Genomic DNA, 15584 nt, shown 5'->3' with positions numbered 1-15584 from the left:
AGCAATGCTTTCAAAATTCTGAAAGAAAATTACCCCCAATTTCAAATTTTATACCCAACCAAACTATCAATCAAGTTTGAAAGTAGAAAAAGACATTTTCAGTCGTTTGAGAAAAAAATATTTTTTTCGTGGACTCATGAGGATGCTGGAGGATGTGTTTCACCAAAATAAGGTATTAAACCAAGAAAACACAGACAGCGGGAATCTGACACAGGAGAGAATCCCCCAGGATATTAGTGGCTATAGTGCAGGTTGAACACAATGCAACAAGCCTAGAGGGTAGCTAGCCTAAATCAAACTAGGTCAGAAAGCTCCAGGAGAGATGTCTTCAAGAAAATAAAACTGGAGGAATATCATCTGACTGTACTGAGAGGAGATTTCAATAACTGGAAGAATTTGGCATTGAGTACAAAGAAAACTAAGTGAATAGAGTAGGGGCTATAATTATTAACTCCAGGGGAAATAAAAACATGTGCATGAAAAGAGAAGTAATCATAGTCCATCCCAGGGCTTATTGTGTAAACACATGGAAATAGTGTTTACCTGGTGGTAATAATGTAAACACTGACTGTTGCTCTAACCAAATTATTACATGGCTATGTTGGGAGGATGGGGGCCAGGAAGTGTGAGTGGGTTGTTGGAATGAGAAAGACCATAAGTAGCGCCTAAAACTGAAAAATCATGAAGTAGTAATACAACTACATTATTTAGGAAATTGTGATAAATGCCAAAAGAATGAGTCATAAAAATTTAAGGTGTATAGATGAGGGCTCTTTTTTTCCTGTCTTACACCACTATTTGACTCTGAGCTATATGAATGAATAACTTTAAAAAAAATTAAAACTTTGCTGTAATTTCTATCTTACCATGTACAAGCTGAGGCAGGTAGATTCAGGAAGCAATGCTAAAGAGACAGAGATGAAGAATCCAGGATCCTAAAAGAATGGTTTAGTAGTAGACAGGGAAGGAAAGAGCATAGGTGAAGGAATAGTGGTACTTCCTCAAATAGGCAGACCCAGGCTAGTAGCGAGACCTCCTTAGACTCGTCCAGGAAACCTGCACACATAACATAACCTTTAAATTTGACCTTCAGGATGCAGCCCTGTTCCCCCAGGGATAGCAAGTAGGAGCTTCCCCAAGGAAGACTGCATGGGATGGAAGTGTCTAGAACCCAAAGCAGCCATGGTTCCCCACCCTTTCCTCTGCTCCTCCCCATCTTTTGCTCCATCCTCCATCTGCTCCCGGCCTTTAGGACTCCTGCCTGGAGGACTTGTGCTCAGGCTTGCAGAATCAAACTGGCTGAGGGGTTAGGTTGCACTTCAGAGCTATCAGACAATCCTGGCTTACTTTGCCTCCCTGCTCTCGCCCCCCACATCCTCTATCCCAGTCATGGTCAGGCCTGTAATATCTGGGCAGACAGCGCAGCTGACCCACCTGCTCAGCTCCACCAGACATTCCACACTCAGACAGTGGTGTCTGGAGTAAAGCTGCAGAGAAAGGGAAGGTATTAGGGGAGAATTAAGGTGAGGAAGTGAGTCAGCCCAGCATAAGCCTGCAGGCATCCGAAGGAGTTCTCACTCTGCTGGGCAGTGGCAGTCACTTGTTTCAGCTTTCAAGTGGGCCTGGGAGTGTTGCTGAACTGCGGCTCGCTCTGCCTCACTGAGCACTGGGTGGGAGGGGAGAGCTGGCTGGGCTTCTGCGGCCTCCTCAGCCACAGAGCATCCCTGGTGGGCCCCCCACCCAGGGGGGAGCAGCTTGGGGAAATTGGATTTTGCAAGCCAGCAGGTTTCTTTTTCTTGGATTTGTGTGCCTGGTGCAAGATGGAACCAGACTGGAGAGGAGACTCTAAGAAGGAGCTGCCTCGTCCTCACCTGCAGGAGCTGCTCACCATAAGGATGGAAGATGGGCATTTGGGGCCTGGCAGGCAGGAACAAACCCCTGGAGCTCAGAGGAAAACTGTTCTGTACAGAGTGTGTGGTCTTGCAGTTCAAATTCAGGCTCTTGACCTTGGACAAGACACCGACCTATTGGAAACTATTTCTTCATAGGACATATCCTGGAAACCAAACTACCTCATCCAGTTGTGGTCAAATTCATCATTCATTCATCCATTCATTCACTCCATAAACACTCTGATATGTCAGGGTCTAAGCTCATTTAGCAAGAATTTTTAAAAAATATATTTTTATTTCAGAGAGGAAGGGAGAGAGAAAAATATCAATGTTGAGAGTGAATCATTGATTGGTTGCCTCCTGCATGCCCCCCACTGGGGATTGAGCCCACAGTCCAGGCATGTGCCCTGACCTGGGACACATGGGCCCCAACCACTGAGCAACATTGGCCAGGCTTTTTTTTTTTTTTTTAGCAAGAATTTTCAAAAAGTAAGACACCACACACTCAGGATGACGACTATAAAAACAAAATTAAAAAATAAACAAAACAGAAAATAGCAAGTGTTGGTAAGGCTATGGAGACATGGGAACCATCATGCACTATAGGTGGATACGTAAAATGGTGCAGTCACTGTGGAAGCAGTATGAGCTTCCTCAAAATATTACACATAGAATTACCACAGATCCAGCATATACCCCTATGCTTCTGGTCATGAACCCAAAAGAATTGAGAGTATGGTCTTGAAGAGTTATTTGTGCACCCATGTTCATAGCACAAAGCCAAGAGGCAGAAGCAACTCAATGTGTCCACTGAAGGATGAATGGATAAATGAAATGTGGCCTCTACATATAATGGAATATTATTCAGCCTTAGAAAGGAAGGGAACCCTATCACATGCTACAATATGGATGGACCTTGAGGAGTTTGTGAAATAACTCAGTCAGAAAAAGAAACAGTATATGATTCCACTTATATGAGGTACTGAGAGCAGTCAAATTCATAGACACAGAAAGTAGAAGGGTAGTTGCCAAGGGCTGGGGGAAGCAGGGAAAGGAGTTGTCCTTAATGGGTTTAGTTTCAGGTTTGCAAGATGAAAGACTGGGAAAAACTCACTGTAACTCGGTCCTGTGGGCTCCACAGTTTCCTAGGTGAACAGCGTTTCAGAATTTTCTGAAAGTGAATTCAAAAAAAGTGATGAAACCTTCTTTTTCTTTTCTCCTTCTTGTTAGCTGAAATGTGGATGCGATGGCTACATTTGGAGTTCTGGAGACTAGTTGAACGACAATGTGAATATACTTATCAATGTTTAAGGCTGTGGCCTGTTAAATATGTCTATGACTCACCAGCATTTTGTGTTGTGGGATACGTAATGCGTGTACGTTTGTGTAGTGAGAGTATTAGGCAGAACTGCTTGGAAATTCTCTTGTGAGCAAGGACAGCTATGGCAGAGAGTAGTCATTGTCCTGCAAATCCATTATCTCGTCTTTAAATGACAGATCTCCCAGGTCTTAGGGGGAATTAAGGGCCCCAAGAATAAAGACTACATCTTCTAGGATCAGGTGCAGGTAGATGTGTCCATGAGATTAAATCTGGCCACTGGGATATAAGAGGAAGTGTCCTGTATAATTTTCTGAAAGTGTATTTAAAAAAAAAAGTGATAAACTTTCTTTTTCTTTCCTTCTTCTATTTAGCTGGAATGTAGATGTGACGGCTGGCGCTCAAGTAGCCAAGGGGAGTTTAAGCAGCCAAGCCTCATGCAGAGGAGAGGGGAGCGAGATGGAAGGAACCACACCATGAAGCAGTGTAACAGCCCGGTAGCAGACCTGTGCCATGGCCTAGGAGTCACACGCAGCAGCATTGTTAGTGATCACCAGGGCCTGGACACAATTCCAATAACCACCTACAGGAGGACCGCTAAGTAAACCGAGGGGTGTTTACATAATAGAGTCGAATGAGCAGCAATGAGCAGGCATGAACTACCACCAAGGCATCTACACGGGCAACCCTCCAAAAAAATCATGTTGCGCAGAAGAAGCAAGCCACAGAAGAAACTGTGCAGTCATAGAAAATCCAAACGGGGCAACTCTAGACAATGTGTTACCCAGTGAGACATACATTCATGGCCAATCTACAAAAAGAGGCAAGAAAATGGGCCACAGCAGACTCAGGACAGAGCTTGGAGGAGCAGAGAGGGGGTGACTGGCTGTCCCGGAGAAAAACAAAACGCAGGAGGCTTCTGGGGTTCTGGCCAGGTTCTACTTCTTACTCTGGGAGTGGGAGAGCGGGGGGTGGGGGGGTGGTGACATGTGGATGTTTGTTTTGGAGTTAGTCTAACCTCTAGGCATGCTATTCTGCTTTCTCCCGAATGTGGGGGAGACAGGAAGGGAGGCAGAGTTGAGAGTCTGTTTTGACAGTGCAGGGGAGAGAGGATGAATGCCTCTTCCCTCTTCCTTCCCTGTCAGCAATAATGACTCATTCCACCACCATTTAGCACTTACTCCATTCTGCTCGAATTACTGTTAGCTGTTAACACGTCTGTCTCCCTCTGTCATTAATTTATTCATTCAGCTGACAATTACTGAAAGTCCCAGTGTCAGAAGGAGGGAGAGGGTGACAGGAGGGAGTTAACCAATAAAAATGAACAAACCTGGCCTCTTTCCTCCTGCAGCTCAGAGTGTAGTGGGGGACAGACAGGTCTCCACCAACTGGCCTCATCTGGCCCCGTGCCTTCAGGGCCTGGACCCTAGCACAGGTGAGGTTAAAGGAGCATCTACCTGGAGGCCCAGAGGAGCCTTCCCACGGCTCTGTCCCCTCTCCACCTAGTACTGGAGATTGTTGCTTAGGGCCCGTATGCAGGTCACAGGTCGGTGCGCAGCTCTTCCAGCTTAAAATACAGGCTGCATTGACTGTCCCTAGAAAGAAACTTCAGAGAGTCCCAGGTCTGGGGTCACTGTCTCCCAGACTATTGGTTAGATTCATCTGGGGTGCAGGTTCTCAGACCTCTGCCCTGGAGGGCCTGGCTTCACAGGTCTAGTATGGAACTCAAGAATCCGGATGTCAAATTCACCCCTCTGGTGTCACATGTATTGTCCAGTGACACATATATTCTGCCCGCTTCTCTTCTGAATGTGAGACTCATCTCTTCATCTGGGAGGCCCTGACATGACTGATGGGAGGACTAGCAGGGTGGCCTCTTCATTCCCAGGAAAGTGCTGGACCCGCCGAGGTAGAGAAGGCCTTATTCATTTCTGTTGTCTCCAACTTCATGCTGGTTAGCAAATGTTTGTGGATCCAAAGTGAGCTAAGAACGAATAAGATAGAACCCAGCATTTTTATGAAACGTCAATAAATCTTGCTCCCAACTTTGAAACACCTCAAAGATTCTTCTATGAGCATCTGTGTTAACCTGAAAACATTCAGAGGCGGTGCAGTGAGGCGGGAAGAGTTCAGCTCTGGGCGTGATTTTTTCATCGCTGTTCTTGCTAGTCATGTGACCTTGGGCAATCATGTGACTTCTCTGTGACATCCCGTTTGTGAAGCGGACCTGCTAATAATGGTACATACTTTGAGGGTTGTTCTGAGGATTAATAGTTGACATGTGAAGCTATTAAAATAGTGCACCGCGTGGTGCTAAAAAGAATGGTAACTGTTACCATTGTGTTCTCGCTTTTGTCTGAGAGTGAGAAGGTGGGGCAGCCTTGGGTGAAGCTGACCTCAGAAAAGGAGAAGGGATCCCTCTGGAGCCAGCCAGCCTCCTTGAATAAAAGATGGTTGTGAGGGGCGCCCTGAAACCAAGGAGGGAGAGCGCATGCGAGGGCAGAGTTCCGTACAGGCCACGACTGGCCTGCGCTGGTTGGGATGCTTCTGTGGCTCCTGGAAACTCACTCCTGGGTGCATTTGGCTCTCTGGAGCCTGCTTCGTTTCACCATGTGTATACGCTGACACCTGTGGAGTTCCTGAAAAGGCTCATGTACTTGCTTTTGGAGTCTGGGAGCAAGTGGGGAGAAACTGGAGACAGACTGGTTGCTCAGAGGCCTCCACAGGCACTTTCCCTGCCTGCGCTTTAGGTTCCTCTCTTGAGAACAATGAAGGAGCCGGACATATGGATACACTCAGGTGTGCTAAGAACAAGAGGGACGTCAGTTATGTGGCAGCTGAACTGAGATCAGAGGTGACCCAGGGAGGGGATAATATTAGGAAGCTCCCCCACAATCCAAGGCAGTTTCCTTCCCAAAGATTTATGCCCAGAGTTATTATCCTATTTTACAGGTAAGAAAACTGAGTCACAAAGCAATTAGACAATTAGGAGGTGTGGAAATAAATGAAGATCACCCACAGGGAAATAAGCAAAGGCTCTTTATTCTGAGTTTGCTAGAGCAAAGGAGCCAGCCACCATGGCTTGCTTTTGGTAGCTAGTGGGGTGGTCAAGTTTCATGGTAAAAAAGGGGAGGACTTGGGGTGCACTCTGATTGGAGGCTGTTGGCATGGGGAACAGCCTTGGCAGGGCTTTCCCACCAAGGAGCATCACAGGAAAGCTGGTGGCTCCCAGCTGGAAACTGGAGGCCAGTGTTTCACCTGCAGCTGTTTCTCCAGCTGCTACATCTGCACAAAGGAGGTTTGGCTCTGCCCACACCTGGGGGGAGTTGCTCCTAAGGCTGTTGATGCTAACCCTGATTCCATCATTTCCCATCTTCGTGGGCCTGAGCGGGCTGCTTCTCTGAGTTCCATGTGGACTTGAGGCATCGTTACCGCCACTCACCACTCTGTGGAGGGGAGAGACAATTCAGAGAGTGGGTTCAAGGACTTTGAATGCCCTGGCAGGGTTGGGGCACAGATGGGTTTCTGATTTACCCAAACCAGAGTCCCCAAGCACTGTCCATTCTAACATGCTGTTTCTGGCTTGACCAGGCCCAGGCGCCATTTGCATCTACTTTACTTGTGTCTGCACAGACAGGACCCCTGTTGATTTCTAGCTTGTTCTACAGCAGCTGGATTTCATTCCTTTGAGGGCAGGGGTAGTTTTGGTGCATTTTCAAAAACATTTCTGAGACTTCTGGGCCACTCCCTGCGCTTCAGATCCTCTCCCCTGCAAGATGGGAGACACCACAGCCAGGGGGGCTTGGAGGGGTACCAGTGTTGAGCCTCAGGCCCCTCATCTGTAAAACGGAGCTGATGGTCGTACCTCTGGGCGTGGTGCGGAGGCACTGAGGGATACGGGGGAAGCATTCAGTGCAGCGCCTGGCATGCACTTAACACTCAGGAAAAGGGAACTGCCAGTTTGCTCTATGGCTGGCATTGTAGCAACCCCACAGATACGGGTCCTTCCAGACTGGAGTCTGGTCTAGACTAGAGAGATGAAGTGCTTAGTTAGGGAGTTCCTGAGCGTAATCATAGGCACCAGAGGCAGGTATCTCCTCTCTTTCTCTAATCTGTTCTTTCAACAGGTAGTTTTGAGACTATCATCCATCAGACTAGTACCCGTGTTTCCCCGAAAATAAGACATCCTCCGAAAATAAGACCTACTCACAGGTTTCCTTCTGAGCGAAATATAAGGCATCCCCCGAAAATAAGGCCCCCAGGCTCTGTCTCAGAATGAAAATTAATTTACCGTAAACTGGTCGCTAGGGCCGCCCCGACTGGCGTCTAGCAACCAGTGACGTTACGCGGAGTCCTGACGTCACTGCTGTGTGGAGGCGGAGCGGAGGTCGGAGTGAGCGGTGAGCGCGGGGCGGGAGAGAGGAGGAGACTTTTGCAGATGCGTGTAGAAGAACAGGAGGATTAGAGCGGACGGGACGCGGCGAAGGTGGTGAGTGCTGGTCTGTCTCTGGTGACACTACCTGATGCTCGCGGCCGCCTTCATGATGACTGAAGGTTCTCAGTCAGTGGCAGACCCTGCTCCAGCCCAGATCCAGGACCCAGCAAGCCCAGTGACAGTCCCCAGGCAGGCCTCAGGGGGTAAATGTCTGATAAAGGGGTAGGGGGGATGTCTGGTGAAGGTGTGCAGTGGCACAGGGGTGGGGGGAGGGGGATTACTTAAAATGACACAGGAGGTTCAGAGGGGGCAATCAAAATGACACAGGAGGATCAGAGGGGACAATCAAAATGACACAGGAGGATCAAAAGGGGTTACTAAAATGGTAATCCCCCCTCTGATTCTCCTGTGTCATTTTCAGTGATCCCCCTCCCCCCACCTTGATACCCCAATTCCTTTTTTTTTTACCCCTAGAAATGAGCGCAAAAAGAAAAAGCTACTCCGTGGAGTACAAGAAAGGAATCGTGGAAGACTCTTGGGGCCAAAATCTTACTGCTTTCTGCAAAGAGAAGATGTTGAGTATCCGATTGGTCCGAAAATGGCGAGCAGGGTATGGTAACCTCATTGAACAAGTGGACAAGGGAAATGCTAAAAAGCGCAAGTGTGGATCAGGTCAGCAACCATTATTTTCTGAGCTGGAAGACCTGATCTGTGAATGGGTTGTTGACAGGAGAGCAAAGGCTTTGGTTGTGAATAGGGCTCAGATTCAAGAATTTGCCCTTGCAATGGCACCACAGTTTGACATAGCCCCGGAAGACTTCAAAGCATCACAACACTGGCTGGATAATTTCCTTCAGCAAAGTGAACTGTCTTTAGGAAGATCTACAACATTGTTTAGGTTGGAAGATACTCAAGTTATTAAGCGAGCACTTGCATTCAAGTCCTTTATTGATGATGCTGACTTCTCTAAATACAATCTTTCCAACATGATTGCTGTGGATGAAACTGCAGTGTTTATGGGCCAATCATCTCAAACAACAATTGAACAGCGGGGTGCCTCCTTGGTGTACATTCCCTCCACTGCTTACGAAAGTGCACGTGTTTCCTGTATTTTGGCAATTCGTCTGGATGGCACTAAAATCCCACCTTTAATCATTTCTAAGGGCAAGAAGGAAAAGATTGAACGTGTTTTGGGCGTTTTTATTCTTGAAACTGAAAAAGCCTGGGCCACACAAGCAGTTATAAGGAAGTGGGTTGATTTAATGCTGCCGCTTGTTATGCGAGGGAGCCAAAGAGGTCTGCTAGTCTGGGATGCAGCCAGCACTCACCGCGCTAAAGACATGAAGACATTTCTTCACGAAAGAAAAATAGATCAGATAATGATTCCCGCAGGAATGACGGCCTATCTCCAGACTCTTGATATTGCAATAAACAAGCCATTCAAAGACAATTTGCGCATGGAAATTAATGACTACATTGAAAATAGAATGGAGAGAAATCAGCGTGGAAATTTTGTGAAACCTAAACTGCAAGAAGTTGTGACTTGGGTGAAGAATTCATGGGAGAAAATCACTGACAGTTGCATTGCAAATGCACTGCGAGCAGGCTACCTTGACAAGAAGTACTCATTTAAAGACAGTGCTATTGCTAAACATGAGAGATTTGGTCCACTGATTCTGAAAGAAATGGAGTCACAAGAAATTCACCAGGAAATTCAGGAATTGGATTGTTATGATGATGTTCCAGAAGATGATGACATGATTGTCATTGAATAAATGAGTAAATTCTTGATACTGTAGGATTCACAGTTTGTCTGGTTTGTGTTGACAACTACTGTACTACCATACCGTATACAGGTAATAAATTTCCTTTATTTTCATTTAACAATAAATGTGTACCTATTCTTCTTCATGGAAAAATAAGACATCCCCTGAAAATAAGACCTAGCATGTCTTTGGGGCAAAAATTAATATAAGACACTGTCTTATTTTCGGGGAAACACGGTAGATGCTGGGATGCAGAGGTGAACTGGATAGGTGCTCAGTGGAGCTTCTTGTCAGTGGGAGACTCAACACTGTCACATAAGAAATAAGGTAAAGCCGAAACCGGTTTGGCTCAGTGGAAAGAGCGTCGGCCTACGGACTGAAGGGTCCCGGGTTCGATTCTGGTCAAGGGCATGTACCTTGGCTGCGGGCACATCTCCAGTGGGAGGTGTGCAGGAGGCAGCTGATCGATGTTTCTCTCTCATCGATGTTTCTAGCTCTCTATCCCTCTCCCTTCCTCTCTGTAAAATATCAATAAAATATATTTTAAAAAAAGAAAAAAGAAATAAGGTAAAGTGTGATGAGTGCCAGGAGGAAAAATGGCTGCTCAAAGGGAATAGAACCCAATTTTGATCATTTGGGGAGATGCCAGGACAGGCAGGCTTCTGAAGAAGAGACCTTTAAACAGAGGCCTCGAGGAGACAAGCTCTGCTTTGCCCATTTTCTTTTGCCTGGGTTCTTTCCATCGCAAGTATTTCTGAAGTGCATCCTCTAGGTCTTCACTATCCTAGCCATACTGCGAGGGATCTGAGAGAAATAGCAGTGTTAGGCCACTGTCCCCAGTGTGTTTGGGTGGTGAAACACATCCCAGGGAGACTGGTGAACAATGCAAAGAAATAGATAATGGCAGTGGGGGAGAGAGGTTCAAGGTGTACGCACATCTCTAGTTCTGGGGAGGGACAGGTAAAGTCAGCAAGAGTGGTTCCTGGCCCCGAAGGATTCGAGGGGGTTGTACAGGTGCAGAGGAGCCAGAAGGAGTGGGCTCCCAAGGGGAGGGCAGAATGGGTAGGTCACTGGAGCACTGAGGAAGTGAGGAGATAAAGTTAGCAGACAGCAAGCCTTGGATATCTACCTAAGGAGCTGCAGGTAGACCCACCCGCAGGCAATGGGGAACTAGCGAAGACTCTTGAGGAAGTAGCATTGTGGTCTGAAGAATGGATGGAGGGAGCATGGATTGAGACTATGTGGCCAGTCCTGACCCAGTAGGGTTCACCCAGATGGCTGCTCAGACCTGAGGTTCAGCCGAATTGTTGTCAAACTACCAACTCTTTGGGAGAAGTAACCAGGAAGTTATCAGTTAGTATCAGATCCTTTCCAAATATGGCTTCCAACTGGTTTCTGTAGAAGAGCTACACCTTAGGAGTGTTTTAATGGGGGGGGGGGGGGGGGGGGCGGGGCGGGAGGAGGGAGGAGCTGGGTGTAAGCCTTGCAGGGTTGCTGCAGGCAGTTTGGGTGGTATCCAGAAGGAAAGAAGACTGAAATAAAGGAGGGCCTGGCTCCAGGACAAAGAGCAATGAATTTAGGTGATGAGTGTAAATCCTCACAGGGCTTCTGTGTGGTTTTGGACAATTCCTTGGCTCTTCATTGATAAAAGGAGGTGGTAGCCTTACGGCCTAGCCTGGTGCCTGGTTTACAGTAGGCATTCAATAATTAGTTAATTATTTATTTATTAATCATTAATTAATCCATTTTAAGGTTCCCAAATGCTTTGAATTTCTGAACTCAGAATTTTGCCCTGACTGGGTACTCTGAGCAAGATTCATCACTAGATATGAGCCCTCTCAGATGTCCTGTTTTAAAATCTTAGGTCATTTGCCTCTGGGCTATTCCTGAACTGAGAACAAAAGGAGCCCGGAGGAAAAATGTCTTCATGATTTGAGAAGCTACCAATAGCCACGTATAAACTAATTTTTTTCTAAACATGTATGGTTCATTTCATTGGCATAGCAGCCCGAAACAGTTGTGGGAAATATGGCATTTTCATAAGTAGTACTTCATTTTCAGTATTCTGGAGGAGTTCATTGTTTTAAAGAACTCTTCTTTTATTTTTATTTTTTAAATTGAATTTATTGGGGTGACAATGGTTCACAAAACCATACAGGTTTCAAGCGTACAATCAACAAAACATCATGGGCACACTGCACCATGCACCCAAAGTCAAGTCTCTTCCCATCCCCATTTAACGCCCCCCTTTGCCCTCTTTCAGCTCCCCCCATTATCTACTTCTTTGTGTCTATGTGTTTTATATATATATGATTTTTTCTTAACCCCTTCACCTTTATTCACCCTGCCCCCAACCCCACCTCCCCTCTGACAACTGTCACTCTGTTCTAGGTACCTATACTTCTGTTTCTATTTTGTTTGTTAAATTATTTTGTTCATTAGATTCCACATATAAGTGATATCATATAGTATTTGTCTTTTTCTGACTGGCTTATTTCACTTAGCATAATACTCTCCAGGTCCATTCATGCTGTTGCAAAAGGTAAGATATCCTTTAAAAAAATTATCTTATTTTTTAAATAAATTTTAATTGATTTCAGAGTGGAAAGAAGAGGGAGAGAGAGATAGAAATGTAAATGATGAGAGAGAATCATTGATCAGCTACCTCCTGCACGGACCCCACTGGGGATTGAGCCCACAACCCAGGCATGTGCGGAATCAAACCAGGGACCCTTAAGTCCGCAGGCCAATGCTCTATCCACTGAACCAAACTGGCTAGGGCTTTTTTTTTTTTTTTTTTTTTTTTTTTACATCCCAGTAGTATTTCATTGTGTACCCCAGCTTTTAAATCAACAAACAATAAGTGCTGGTGAGGATGTGGAGAAAAGGCCACCCTGGTGGGAATGTAGACTGATGCAGCCACTGTGGAAAACAGTATGGAGTTTCCTCAAAAAAATAAAAATGGAACTGCCTTTTGACCCAGTGATGCCATTTCTGGGAATATATCCGAAGAAACCCAAAACATTAATTTGAAAGAATATATGCACCCCTATGTTCATAGCAGCGTAAGATCTGGAAACAGCCCAAGTGCCTGTCAGCAGATGAATGGATAAAAAAAATCCTTTTATTTTATTTTATTTCTTTATTTATTTTTATTGTTTAAAGTATTACAAATAGTAGTACATGTTTCCTTTCTCCCCCCATTGACCTTCTCCCAGCCTCCCCTACTCCCTGGCACATGCCCTCCCCCTTAACCCCCTCCAGTGTCTTGTGTCCATTGGTTATGCTTATATGCATGCATACAAGTTCTTCGGTTGATCTCTTACCCCCCCCACACAACCCTCCCCAGCCTTCCTGCCTTCCCGCCTTCCCGCTGTAGTTTGACAGTCTGTTGGATGCTTCTCTGCCTCTGTATCTATTTTTGTTCATCAGTTTATAATGTTTTTTATGATCCATAAATGAGTGAGATCATGTGGTATTTTTCTTTCACTGACTGGCTTATTTCACTTAGCATAATGCTCTCCAGTTCCATCCATGCTGTTGCAAAACAACGAGGCACCACCTCATACATGTCAGAATGGATATCATCAACAAATCAACAAACGACAAATCAACAAACGGCAAATGCTGGAGAGGATGGGGAGAAAAAAGAACCCTCCTTCACTGCTGGTGGGAATGCAGACTGGTGCAGCCACTGCGGAAAACAGTATGGCATTTCCTCAAAAAATTAAAAATGGAACTGCCATTTGACCCAGTAATATCACTTCTAGGAATATATCCTAAGAAAACAGAAACACCAATCAGAAAGGATATATGCACCCCTATGTTTATAGCAGCACAATTCACAAGAAAATCCTTTTAAATGTCACATCTTGAATGTTGGGCCACCAGCAATTTCCAGGGTCGGTTGGGGAACCATCCTAGGAAGAATTGCTTCCTCACTCACAAACATCCAAGTATTCTTTTTTTGTTTGTTTGTTTCATCCATTTCTTTTTTTTAAATTATTATTATTTTTTAATCCTCACCTGAGGATATTTTTCCATTGATTTTTAGAGTGGAAGGGAAAGGGAGCGAAGGGAGAGACAAAGAGAGAGAAACATCGATGTACATCTACTGGTTGCCTCCTGCATGCACCCCAACCAGGGCCGGGAGCCACAATTGAAGAACGTGCCCTTGTCTGCAATCGAATCTGAGACCTTTCAGTCCACAGGCAGGTGCTCTATCCACTGAGCCAAACCAGCCAGGGCCCAAGTATTCTTAAGTAACACAGTTTGTGTTCACAGACACCCACACACATTGACACAGTCCCACTCCTGTCCACGATGGTCTCACACTTTGTTGTGGCGCAAATGCATGCTCACACATGCGCACATGCATGCTTACACATGCACACATGCATGCTCACACGTGCACACACGCTTGCAGACTGCTTTGCTTACTGTCAGAGGAACTGCACATGTAGAGCAGAGCAGCAGGACCCATTTCTCCAGAGAACAACTGTTGCTTTTCCATTAGAAACATTAACTCCAGGAACAGAGGCCCCTGGGGCCCCAGGTCACTCAGCCTGCAGAGGAGACACAGTTTCTTAGGCATCCTCAGTTGAAAATGCCCCCTCCCCCCCCCCGCCGCCACTTTGATTGCTGGTGGAGAACTGGATTCTGTTTTTCAAAGATGTCTTAAGTAATTAGCCCAAAAGCCAGTCCTGGTGGAAGAGGAGGTTTCTCTTCCTCCATCTAATGGGTTTTGGAGTGCCCACCAAATGACAGGCGCTATGGTAGGCACTCGGGGTTTGACAGTGGACCAGTTACTATCGCTCCTGTCCCCACAGAGCTTAGTCTTTGGGGATTGCTAGTCTTCTATTGCTGCCATAACAAAATTTCCACCAACTTAGAGCTTTAAAACGACCTACATTTAGTATCTCATAGCCCTGTAGGTCAGAGGTACAGGTTGGCTGGACTGCTCAGGGTCTCACAAGGCTGAAATCAAGGTGCTGACCAGCGGGGCTCTCGTTGGAGGCCTGTGGGAAGAATCCACTTCCAGGCCCGTTAAGCCGCTGGCAGAACCCAGTTCCTTGCTGCTATAGGACTGAAGTCCCTGTTTCCTGGCTGGCTGTTAGCTGCAGACGGCCTTCGTTCCTAGCGCCTCTCTCTGCCTGTGGGCTCCTACCTCTCTGAGCAAGTCAAACCCTTCTCTGCTTGGACTCTCCCTGACTTCTGCTTCTACTGCCTCCAGCTTGAGAAATTCTCTGCTTTTAAGGGCTCATGTGATTATACTGGATCCACCTGGATAACCCAGGACAGTCTCCCTACTTCAGTCTGTAACTTTAATCACATCTGCACAGTCCCTTTAGCCATGTAACATATTTCATAGTCACAGGTTATGGGGACCAGGGCAAGGACATCTTTGGGGGGCCATTCTGTCTACTAGAGGGCTATAGAGAAGTAAACTATTTTAACGATATACACTGATAGATGTTAATAAAGGGGAGGTAAAAAGTTGCAATGGGAGCAAGGAGCAGAGACATCTAGATCTTGCGAGAGGAGACTGGTAAGGCATGGCTGGCTTCCTAAAGTAGGTAACATGTAAGTTGAAATGTGAAGAAAGGGCTCTGAATCAAAGGGTTAACTCTTCCAGGCAGGACTGTGCTTGGAGAAACCTGGAAGTGCTGTGCCCTAGAGCAGTGGTCGGCAAACTCATTAGTCAACAGAGCCGCAGTTTGCCGACCACTGCCCTAGAGCGACATTCACTTTGGTGCCTTTAGCTCAGCATGGATTTCTGACTGTGGGATCTTTAGCAGGGTCTGATGGAACAAGCCTGCACACAGGGGAAGGCAGGAGAGAATGGGGGTCCTGTTACTTAGCCCCCATGAGGTGGGGGTTTTGCAATGGGTGGAGTTTGGGCACCAGCATTGAGCTCCCCACCTGCCCCAAACGTCCTGGGGCACGAGAGTATGTGAACCTCTCCCCCTTTGCGTCTGATGCCCTCCTTTGTCAGGTGCCCTCCTTCCCCACCTCTCCACTTAGAGCAGATATTATTTTTTAAAAGGAGCCTCAATGCAAAATTCATTAGTTCACGTATTCATATGGTCACTTATTAATTACAAAGTATCTGTTGAGCACCTCACACAGGCCAGGCGCCTGCTAGGGGAACACAGCAGAGAACAAAGTAGAAG

Source organism: Plecotus auritus (assembly GCF_963455305.1).
Source record: "Plecotus auritus genome assembly, chromosome: 9".
In the NCBI taxonomy this organism is placed as follows: Eukaryota; Metazoa; Chordata; class Mammalia; order Chiroptera; family Vespertilionidae; genus Plecotus; species Plecotus auritus.
The sequence above is the reverse complement of the archived record's forward strand: the minus strand, read 5'-3'. Positions refer to the sequence as shown.